The sequence below is a fragment of the Papaver somniferum genome, chromosome 4 (assembly GCF_003573695.1).
Source record: "Papaver somniferum cultivar HN1 chromosome 4, ASM357369v1, whole genome shotgun sequence".
NCBI classification, from domain to species: Eukaryota; Viridiplantae; Streptophyta; class Magnoliopsida; order Ranunculales; family Papaveraceae; genus Papaver; species Papaver somniferum.
Genome location: NC_039361.1, coordinates 29412766 through 29425712, shown reverse-complemented (window position 1 = coordinate 29425712; position 12947 = coordinate 29412766). Strand labels below are relative to the sequence as shown.

Below are 12947 nucleotides of genomic sequence, written 5' to 3'. Positions count from 1 at the left end.
TCTGTTTTTTGATAAAATCAAAGTGAACAAAAACCAATTGATAACCCAGACTTATATTCCCGAAGAACATCCTAGAATTATCAATCACCTCACAATAATGTAAATCGTATGGTAGCGAAACTAGATATTGTGGAATCACAAACGATGAGACGAAGATGTTTGTGATTTCTTTTGATCTTAGCCTATCGGAGATATAATCTCAACTCAATTATTCAATTGAACTCGTACGATAGAAAATGGCAAGATCAAATCGCTCAACTACAAGAGAAGTAGTTTCGTCTGGCGTCACAATCCCGATGAAGTCTTTCAGTAACCTATGGGGTCTCGAGAAGAAACCTAAGGTTAAAGGAGAATCGACTCTAGCAAAACCACTAGTATCACACATGAGGTGTGGGGATTAGTTTTTCCAGTTGCTAGATGTCTCTTTTTATATAGTTTTCAAATCAGGGTTTGCAATCCAAGTTACCTTAGTAACAAAGCATTCCATATTCACCGTTAGATGAAAAACCTCATTTAACCAAGATAATATCTTTCAACCGTTAGATCGAAACTTAGTTTTTCACACACAAATGAAATGTATTTCATTTAGGTTTGTGTAACCGTACCTAAACGTGTACACTTAGTTGGTTCACAAATAGTTAACCAATGGTTAGCCATATGACTACTTCCATATTAACCATATTCATCTTCTTCACATAACTAGTTCAAATGACTCATAAGAACTAGTTGAAGAGTTGTTAAATTGCTTAGGTCTTTATGAATAGACACAATCGGTTTGATTCACTTGAATCAATTCATGAACAATATAGCCACGGTTTGCAAAGATTGCATTCCTTATTGATTTATTGTTTAAGTTCATGATCTTCCGATTTGAGAAATATAACCAGCTTGGGTACGCGTACGGGTACGTGTACCATATCTACCGGATTTGAGTTTAGAAACTCAGCATAAATTTTTGGTTCGAAAACTTCAGTGGGTACGCGTACGGGTATGCGTACCTAAGGTGACTGGTTTAACAGTTTGCAAACTTACAAACTCAGCAGAAATTTTCGGTTCGAAAACTTCCGCTGGTACACGTACGGGTATGCGTACCCAACCTGTCTCCTTCACCAATACTGTATGCACACATATGCACACACTTGGTTTCCGAAATATGGATTTATACACTAATGTGCGAACACACTATATATGCTTATATCCATAGTTGGTTACATAATCTCAACTCTACATTTCAATCATTGAAACATTCTTATATAATGTTACAACGGTCTTTATTCACAACAATCGTCATCAAAGCTATTTTCAAGATTGAAACGTCATCATGACTTTCGTCACGGGTTAAGATGAAAAGTGGTTAAAGAGAAAGCTTACCAACACATATTTCGAGAAAAAGATAAGCGAGTAAACTCGGCTCGAAATAGCAAATGTGTGTGTATGAAAACTATCATACTTATACGACTTTGTCTCAAGAGTAGGAGATAGAGTAGACTTTTGAGTGATAGATAAGTTCAAGTCTCCACAAACCTTTTAGTCGGATGAAGTTCCACTGGTTCCTTGAGTAGTTCTTCGTCTTCGTAAGATGATTGCCATGGAGTCTGGAGCTCAACTACACTAAACTGTACTGAACCGAGACTTAGCTATAAGTAGTCTAGAAAACAAGACATATAGTTTTGACAACTAAACTTGACAAACATGCTTGAGATAGCAACGCATGCGAGTTCGACCGAGCAATGCTCTAACAATCTCCCCCTTTGTCAATTTTATTGGAAAAACTATCAATACATATGGATTACAAAATAAATAAAACTTTGCATCTTCTCGTCCACATGCTTGATCTCCTTAGTGCTTCAACATTACTCGAAAACTTCGTCTTTTCCAAGTACTCCCATGATTCCATAGATGTTCAATTCAGCATCATAGTTGTTGAAGATCCGTAGCCATAACAATGAGAAAACAAAATCTCTCGATCATTGTTATACAGTGTCATAGTATTATTACACAGTATCAAAGTTCTTATATCACAACTTCGACAACAATACTATGGTTATATGTATCACTCCCCCTTAGTCAATACTTCCATCTCAACATGAAAACCACTCCCCCTTACATAATGATTCGTAAAACACGTAAACCATATGTATTTGTAGTGTGAACTACATATTAATTCTCCCCCTTTTTGTCAATAAAATTGGCAATGGTACGAAAACGGGATCCTAATGAAATTTCCAAAGAGATGCTTCAAGACCAAAGAAAAGTACATATCAACTTGTTTAGATGCAATCATAAAGCCGAAGTTAAATGCATTCATCAAGGAGTTTATAAAGATACAAGATAACCCCTAAAATATTCCACAACCGCACTCCCCACAAAGATATGGAAATTAAGCACAAGTTTAAAAGAACTCTCCCCCATTTGATGTCATTCCCGAAAGAACAACAAGAGCGACCTTACTTTTACAAGAAAAGAAGGATTTCTTGGGACACCAAAAACCATAAGGAAATGATTTTGTATCAAAAAAATCTCAATCAAACTAATCACAAGAGAACCCATGATTAATTTAATCGGAATACACAACCAAATTAATCACAAACGAATCTATGATTTTTTTAGTTGGAAATGCTCACATAAGAAAACTTATGGAGCCGTACAGTATATACATAAAATATGGACCAGGAAAAATCAATACTGCGTAATATACAAAGATTCATTCTATCTTCATCACTATTTGCATAATGACATATAATAGACATAATCTTTGTAAACAAAAGAATTTAACCTATCTTCCATCAAAGAATTGACATAATAGGCTTAACTTTTGTTTATCAAAAGTTCATCGATCTTGTATCAATACATGCATATCGACATATGAAAGAGATAACTTTTGACATCGTACGGGACAATAATAGTTCACGGATGCAAACACACATATCCCATAACATATTGCAATATATAAAACCATAAAGATTAATTTTGCAAACATCATCTTCCAAATCACTTTAGAATTTAAATAAATAAATCTAAAAGAATTGCAAGATGAAAACGTTGGACATAACTATGTGTATTCACAATAATGGCTATTCCAAACCCTAGTTATCTGTGACGCCCCAACTCTTAAACCTTCTTAGCTAATAGGATTACAACCTAATTGAGGCATCCAAAACTAGATTACCGATTTAAAGAATCATAATTACAAAAAAGTGCTACTACAAACCCAAACTCTCTGATATTATATAAACTAAAGTCTCTTGAGTGATATGAGTATAGTAATGTGTTGCTTTACAGAGAAAGAAATATACATATATAAAAGATAAATCAACATCTTCAGCTCACTAAGAGTTTACGCTACAGAAACGAATATCTTCACGTGCACCATTTCTTTTGATTTCTGAAACAGAAGCGGGAACGAGTGAGCACATCATCCCAAAGGGGTGCCCAATGGAAACAAATAACATTCAAGAAACCACTAACATGCATCGCAGTTCTTACCATCAAGACCAGATAGTTCAGACAAACAAACATATTATGCACACGAGTGAATTCCCCAAAATAGAATAGTATATATAATATTCAACCGGCTTACCCCGACCTACTATGTAATATTCGAACGGCTTACCCCGACCTACTATAGATATAAAAAGTAAAGTGCGTAATATTTAACCGGCTTTCCCCGGTCTACTAAGATATAAAAGTAAAGTGCGTAATATTTAACCGGCTTTCCCCGGTCTACTAAAAATGTAAAGTGCGTAATATTCAACCGGATTTCCCCGGTCTACTAAGATATAAAAGTAAAGTGCGTAATATTTAACCGGCTTTCCCCGGTCTACTAAAAATGTAAAGTTCTTAATATTCAACCGTCTTTCCCCGGCCTACATAGAACATAGCAAGAAAAAAAGCCGTGGGGAAACACGGTCACTCCTTGCGGGGAATTCGCACAACACATATTACACACATATTTACATTCATTGCAAACATTGTACATACTAATATTTAAAACACATCATGCTCGCAGATAGAAAGAAATCTCAATGATTACAAGAAGGTTACAGAGTTCCCACCAGGTTTGATGACATGCCATGTCTACCTCAAGATCCGCAGTCCACTAGATCATCCTTTGAATCTATCGTTGTTAAAATAAAAGAGGTAATTGTTAATCACACAAACACTCCAAAAGATTAGCCAAAAGGCTCACATAAGGCTCATAACATGTATTCATACAAGTCTCTAGTTATAAGCTAAGTGAACTATCTCATGGTTCTAAGTCCATTTATGGGTTTTCACCTTTTCATTCTCTACCTTAAATACATCTAAGATTAAGCTAATCTAATTAGGTTAGTTCTATAGTGCATTTGATTAGTCTTGGAAAGATATACAAATTTGTAAAAGGAACCAAAGGCTAATTCAGACCATAAGAGGTCCAAATCATCAAGATAGAAAAACTAACCCTAAGCCCAAGCTCATTACACAAGCTCAGGCCCAACTGGTTAACTAACTGCCAAACATAACGGTCACTAACAGTCAACGGGTCTCTAACAGTCAAAGTCAACAGTCAAGTCAAGGCCCTAGTCAAATGGTTAACTGAGTCAAATCGGTTAAGGTTCACTCAGTTAAGTTAGGTCGGGTCAGGTCTGGTTAACGAGTCAACTCAGTCATACAGCTGAGTCAGGAAATAACAAACGATTCAGACTGAATAACTTCAGTCAGAAAGGCCAAGGGTTCAAGCCAGAGCCATAGCACAGGCCAAACACTCTGCTGCACGATCATGGTGCAACAACAACTCACATCATAGGCCAAAACTCTAATACAGACTTCAGTTCAACTCTTATTCAAAACAATAACAACAACAATTCAGTTCTAACAATCAACACTAACATCTATAGTTTCTAAATCCCCACCAGTCACACTTCAATCTATTTTCTAAAGGGTTACTAATTCTTCAGATTCAACACTACCAGTTCTTCATTGCATTCACCAGTAACCCCCCTGAACTTCAATTTTAATCTAAACTACACCACAGCTTCATTCCATACTCATCTCAATCTCATTTCAACACCACCAGTTGGAGTTCAGCCCAAACTGTATCAACTTCCTCAAGCTACCATCCTAGAGCAATATCCTTAACAATCTACTCCCTCCGTTCCTTTTTAATAGGCTGGTTTCCTAAAATAAATGTTTCAAAAAAATAGGCTGGTTTCCTAATTAGGAAAGTCAAATGTTACTTTAGTTTTCTGGGACCACTTTTCTCTTAACTTCTTTTGATGACAAGTGTCATGTGGACCATTTCACTATACTTCTTTTGCTGACAAGTGTCATGGGGACCATTTCACTTCACTTATTTTATTGACAAGTGTCATGCGGACCACTTTCAATGATTAGTTCTCTTAATTTCCTTAATTTTCTCCAAAAACAAAACCAGCCTATTAAAAAGGAACGGAGGGAGTATTTAGTACCTGCAAATGCAACTCAATTCCAAATTGTACTATTATGTTCTCCACTAGCACTATTAGCTACATCAGCAGCCTGCAATACCCACAGTTCTAACTACATAATCACTAGGCTTAAAATTTGATTCTACTACCACCTACACTTTCATTCCTAATTCTGCAGCACCACGACTTCCATGAACTGCAAACACTTAAACCCAAATACTTCAGCCACCAACACAAATATCCAAACACCATAATCAGCTGAAACTCAAATAAGAATTTCAAATTCTCTTATACCCAATTTTTATCATCAACTGAATTAACCACTACCACAACCAATTCATCTTCTTAAACTAAGATCGAGAACCCTAATTTCATCAAAAGTTCCATCATGTTCTTAACAACCAACATGAATCACAACATCAACACATCTCTGGATTCTTTACTCTTTTCTGATTCCAGAAATCTTCTTCGAAACCACTACTATTGAGTTGTATTCTTCATCAATAATTCAACCTCAGAAACCCAATTGATAAAACCCTAATTCTCTGTGATATCAAAATTAAACCTCATACAACAACTATACCTCAAATTGAAGATAAACCCATCTAATAATCTATCGAATCAAATCAAAACCATAAAGCAAATTCAATAAAAGCGGAACCCTAAATTTAATCACTGATTTACCTTTTCTGTGGAATTTTTATCATCTATCCTAATTAACTCCACCACCAACAGACTCAACGCGATTCATCTCTTCATCACACGACCTCAAAATCACTAATTTGTTCCTCAAATTATCACCCGACTGAAGAACAGAAGGAGGCACAGAAGAGAAGAAGAAAGAAGAAGAAATGGAAACAAAAGAAGAAAAATGACTTCCTCTTCGAGATGATTTTGGTGATAAGGCCGAAAAGATTACTACGACACCCAACGCATTGTATAAGGGCAGCCAAAGTCGATCTAAAGCAAAAACACCATATTGCTCTTTTTAGTAAACTGTAAATATTTTCTTCGTCCGGTGTCCGGATAACATGATGGAGTAATCCACTTCGCATGACTTTTCGAGACCTATCTAATGATACTAGTTTCATATCTAGATCGTTGTTAGATTAACTTTTCTTAATTAAGGTTCATCTCTAATTAATCGAGTCACTAGCGATTACTACGTCTCTTGATCATCAATAGACTAGTCAAATAACGTTGACGAGCTTGAGGGTCCTTACATTCTCCCCACCTTATACATTTTCGTCCTCAAAAATCGAACCATCCTTGTAATCTTCAAAACTCCCCACCTTAAGGAGAACACTATCCCTCGACTAGAAGTAAGTACTGCTCATACTTACAAACGCGCGAAAAAAGTAACTCATTTTAAATGAGTTCAAAGCAAAAAGAAATGAAACACAGACCTATATGGTTTTCTACAACTAAAATCTATAATTTGTAGCTCTAAGTTCAACTAAAATAATTTGCATTCTAACAAATATGTATGTCTAAGTTCTCTAAGCTAAAATTATTAATCGGAATATTAATAATTTATTAGTTTGATGTAGTTTATCCATATAACTAATCCAAATTTGGTTTTACGAAAACCTATAATTAATATCTAATATTTTAGCTTTGGTGTTATACAATATATAAATTATCCAAATATTATCTTCTTTAAATTTGCTATTAACATAATTATTAAGATACTATTATCAACAATGTTACTATTCTTCATATCTTTATTATTATCTTTATAGGTTTGTTTATAGTCCCGTTGGTACACCAAGTCTTAATTTCTAAGTATGATTTTACATTCAAGTAAAGATTACTATAAATGATTTTACTTAATCATATCGGGTCTGTATACTATGTATGTATCTTGTCAAATATTAGCGTCGATGACCTAATGTTATTTCAATTTGAGTCTACATAAAATTTTAGTGTATCCTGATAGTCTTTAGATTAGTCTACAAATGTAAAGTATCCTATTAGTAAAGTGTCCTATTAGTAAAGTATCCTATTAATATTCAAGTTTGTTTTCTTTCAAGTTTATTTGTACTAATCCTCCAAATACTATTTTTATTCTTCATGTGTATTTGTTTAGTTTTATTAATCTGCTAAATCAGTTATTGATCTATAAATAGTTTGGGTATAAGATTATTAAGAAATTTAGTCTTTTTATTTTATGTAATATTTCCGCATGTTCTTAAGTCTTAACCTAATAAGTCTTATATTATCTATCTGGTTTCAATGTTTAAGAATGTTTCTATTTTTAATTAATTTAAAAAAATATGATTATAGATAATTACTAATAATTATGCGTAGCTACTTGATCCTAATTATTATTTTAATCATCAAATATTTACTAATGAGATTTTAATTAGATAAGGTTCAATACAATACTATCTTTTAAATAAGTGTTAATATTACTTCTATTGTGATCATTAGTGGTGTTATTATCATTTATTATTATTATTATTATTATTAAGATTAATGTTCAAAGTATCATCTTAACTACTCTGAAATTTTTAACTTCATTTTTATTTTAATATCTGGGAATTTGCTAAGTGTCATTCAATGGAGACTGGTTTCAGCTTATTTTTACTTCATATTTTATATAGTAACAAACATACACAACATAATAAACAAACAAACTAGCATGATATACAAAACAATCAAATAATTCAATTCATCTTTTAAGATCGATTTTAGCGAATTAAGATTTATCTCACAAACCCAACCCAGTTCTAAGCTAATTTAATAATCTATCTGGCACTGCTATTAGTGAGCTTTGATACCAACTTGTGACGCCCCAACTCTTAAACCTGCTTAGCTAATAGGATTACAACCTAATTGAGGCATCCAAAACTAGATTACCGATTTAAAGAATCATAATTACAAAAAAGTGCTACTACAAACCCAAATTCTCTGATATTATATAAATGAAAGTCTCTCGAGTGATATGAGTATAATAATGTGTTGCTTTACGTAGAAAGAAAGAATACATATATAAAGGATAAATCAACATCTTCAGTTCACTAAGAGTTTACGCTACAGAAACGAATATCTACATGTGCACCATTTCTTCTGATTTCTGAAACTGGAGTGGGAACGAGTGAGCACATCATCCCAAAGGGGTGCTCAATGGAAACAAATAACATTCAAGTAATAACTAACATGCATGATAGACACATTCTTGTGTCCGAATTGTCCTCAGTGTTAGTGCTTGATTTTGTACTTATTATGGTGTTTTTATGTTTGTGTAGGTGTTTTTGGAGAAATACACTTGTGTAGAAAAGTTGCTCAAAAAGTGCTATTTGGACCCCGGAAGAATTACTAAGGGGTACCTCAATTACTAAGGGGCATCCCATTTCCAGGGCAGTACTAATGGCACACCATCAGAGGATAAGGGGAGGTCATCTTCAAGAATTCAAATACTGTGCTTTGGCGGGAAAACTGGTCCTCTTCTGGCAGAATTAGGGTTTGCTTTTTGGATCGGTTTTAATGAGACTTAAACCCTGAAATTGATTTGGGTTGTTCCAATGGGCTTAACAGGGATGCTAATGGAGTTCGTTTCAAACAGAATTGGCTGGAATCACTGATTTGAGTGATACAGGGAAAGTATTGGGTGTTATTATCGGAATTGATGGAAGTGATTTGGGAAGGCTTTGGTCGGATTTTTTCATTGGATTGGGGTGTGATTATCCTGTTACGACTTAACAGGGATGGTACGTGTGTTGGAATCGATTGTGTTTGGTTAGAACGTTGATTTTGAAGAAACAGAGAGTCTCAGGTTTTCCTTCTTCTTTCCCGAGTTCAACTGAGGATGGAACGAGTTTTTAGGTGTTTCCCTTGAATTGGAAACGTGTTTAGAGCGTGTAAAATTTAAATAAGGAGAGTTCTATGGCCAACAGACGCGTAAAGAACCTAAACAGGAAAATTATTCTCATGTTACTGTCGTGAAGAATAATGAGTTAATTGAAGATATTCTCGAAGATTTCATGGGCCTGTCGAGTTTAAAGAGAGCAGCTGACATCAGAGAGAGGATGGAGAGTTTGGGAGAGGAATAGAGCACCATAGAGTCGAAAAATCAAGCTGCAGAAACCTCTATTGTCGCTGCTACACGAAGAACACGAAGAACGGACCAGCAAAGACAGTCGTTTTTCTACAGTGATAACGACTCACAGCCGAGGGTCGTACATCAGAGGAAGACTTATTTGCTACAGTATCAGTGACACATACTGTGGGTCGTTCTGGTTTGTAACACATATAACTGTTACAAACCCGGTTTTCATTATATTTCTCCCTTTTTATCATTTGTAAACCATTTTTGAGCAATAATAATGAATTTCGAGCGTGTTTCCAACATGATGATGTGCTAACTCTCTCACAACCAAGATAATGAGGAAGCTATTTACGCATGAATAATTTGGTAACTATTATATTTTCTCTAATATTTAATTATAATTCACTCAATCACTGCTTTTGCAGAGTTTTTAATTGTTTGCATAATTTTCTTCATTAGTTGTGATTCAATTAGATAGGTTATGCTTTGATTAGATAATCTATGCTTAGGGGATACAATTAATTTTTGAGAATTTGCCTGATTATTTGTGAGTTAAGAAAATAAGGGACTTAAAGATAATTAGAGTTTTGGGTTATTTACCATCATTCATTCATGTGTAATAGTGGAATCAGTGTCTTGGTTATTTTCTCATATCTTGAAATCAAATTTTGAGTTAAGTTATTTTAATTTTTAAGTCTAAATTCTTTTGCTTTCACAAGTCTCAACGAACCTTTTTACTACGACAACTTGAAAACACATCAATGCATCGCAGTTCTTACCATCAAGACCAGATAGTTCTGACAAACAAACATAATATGCACACAAGTGAATTCCCCAAAATAGAATAGTATATATAATATTCAACCGGCTTACCCCGACCTACTATGTAATATTCGACCGGCTTACCCCGACCTACTATAGATATAAAAAGTAAAATGCGTAATATTTAACCGGCTTTCCCCGGTCTACTAAGATATAAAAGTAAAGTGCGTAACATTTCACCGGCTTTCCCCGGTCTACTAAAAATGTAAAGTGCGTAATATTCAACCGGCTTTCCCGGTCTACTAAGATATAAAAGTAAAGTGCGTAATATTTAACCGGCTTTCCCCGGTCTACTAAAAATGTAAAGTGCGTAATATTCAACCGGCTTTCCCCGGCCTACATAGAACATAGCAAGAAGCCGTGGGGAAAGGTCACTCCTTGCGGGGAATTCACACAACACATATTACACGCATATTTACATTCATTGCAAACATTGTACATACTAATATTTAAAACACATCATGCTCGCAGATAGAAAGAAATATCTATGATTACAAGAAGGTTACAGAGTTCCCACCTGGTTTGATGACATGCCATGTCTACCTCAAGATCCGCAGTCCACTAGATCATCCTTTGAATCGACCGTTCTTAAAATAAAAGGGGTAATTGTTAATCACACAATCACTCCAAAAGATTATCCAAAAGGCTCACATAAGGCTCATAACATGTATTCATACAAGTCTCTAGTTATAAGCTAAGTGAACTATCTCATGGTTCTAAGTCCATTTTTGATTTTTCACCTTTTCATTCTCTACCTTAAATACATCTAAGATTAAGCTAATCTAATTAGGTTAGTTCTATAGTCCATTTGATTAGTCTTGGAAACATATACAACTTTGTAAAAGGAACCAAAAGCTAATTCAGACCATAAGGGGTCCAAATCATCAAGATAGGAAAACTAACCTTAAGCCCAAGCTCATTACACAAGGTCAGGCCCAACTGGGTTAACTAACGGGTAAACGTAACGGTCACTAACAGTCAATGGGTCTCTAACAGTCAACGTCAACAGTCAAGTCAAGGCCCTAGTCAAATGGTTAACTGAGTCAAATCGGTTAAGGTTCACTCAGTTAAGTTAGGTCGGGTCAGGTCTGGTTAACGAGTCAACTCAGTCATACAGCTGAGTCAGGAAATAACAAACGATTCAGACTGAATAAGTTCAGTCAGAAAGGCCAAGGGTTCAAGCCAGAGCCATAGCACAGGCCAAACACTCTGCTGCACGATCATGGTGCAACAACAACTCACATCATAGGCCAAAACTCTAATACAGACTTCAGTTCAACTCTTATTCAAAACAATAACAACAACAATTCAGTTCTAACAATCAACACTAACATCTATAGTTTCTAAATCCCCACCAGTCACACTTCAATCTATTTTCTAAAGGGTTACTAATTCTTCAGATTCAACACTACCAGTTCTTCATTGCATTCACCAGTAACCCCCCTGAACTTCAATTTTAATCTAAACTACACCACAGCTTCATTCCATACTCATCTCAATCTCATTTCAACACCACCAGTTGGAGTTCAGCCCAAACTGTATCAACTTCCTCAAGCCACCATCCTAGAGCAATATCCTTAACAATCCATTTAGTACTTGCAAATGCAACTCAATTCCAAATTGTGCTATTATGTTCTCCACTAGCACTATTAGCTACATCAGCAGCCTGCAATACCCACAGTTCTAACTACATAACCACTAAGCTTAGAATTTGATTCTACCACCACCTACACTGTCATTCATAATTCAGCAGCACCACGACTTCCATGAACTGCAAACACTTAAACCAAAATACTTCAGCCACCAACACAAATATCCAAACACCATAATCAGCTGAAACTCAAATTCTCTTATACCCAATTTCTATCATCAATTGAATTAACCACTACCACTACCTCATCCAATTCATCTTCTTCAACTAAGATCGAGAACCCTAATTTCATCAACAGTTCCATCATGTTCTTAAACAACAACATGAATCACAACAGCAACACATCTCTGGATTCTTTACTCTTTTCTGATTCCAGAAATCTTCTTCAAAACCACTACTACTGAGTTGTCTTCTTCATCAATAATTCAACCTCAGAAACCCAATTGATAAAACCCTAATTCTCTGTGATATCAAAATTAAACCTCCTACAACAACTGTACCTCAAATTGAAGATAAACCCATCTAATAATCTAACGAATCAAATCAAAACCATAAAGCAAATTCAATAAAAACGGAACCCTAAATTTAATCACTGATTTACCTTTTCTGTGGAATCTGAATCATCTATACTAATTAACTCCACCACCAACAGACTCAACGCGATTCATCTCTTTATCACACGACCTCAAAATCACTAATTTGTTCCTCAAATTATCACCCGGCTGAAGAATAGAAGGAGGCAGAGAAGAGAAGAAGAAAGAAGAAGAAATAAAAAAAAAGGAGAAAAATGACTTCCTCTTCGAGATGATTTTGGTGATAAGGCCGAAAGGATTACTACGACACCCACCGCATTGGATAAGGGTAGCCAAAGTCGGTCTAAAGCAAAAACACCATATTGCTTTTTATAGTAAACTGTAGATATTTTCTTCGTCCGGTGTCCGGATAACACGGTGGAGTAATCCACTTCGCATAACTTTTCGAGACCTATCTAGTGATA

At 35.1% G+C, this 12947-nt stretch overlaps 1 long non-coding RNA gene across 1 annotated transcript; it reads right to left on the bottom strand.

Annotated features, from left to right (window-relative positions):
* Nucleotides 1-3177: 3177 nt before the first annotated feature.
* LOC113273674 lies at nt 3178-12707 on the bottom strand. The gene is made up of 4 exons (XR_003322543.1): nt 12552-12707; nt 10817-10886; nt 4056-4117; nt 3178-3385 (listed from the first exon to the last, which is right to left on the bottom strand). It is a non-coding gene; the product is annotated as an uncharacterized LOC113273674 (long non-coding RNA).
* Between the last annotated feature and the right edge of the window lie 240 nt (nt 12708-12947).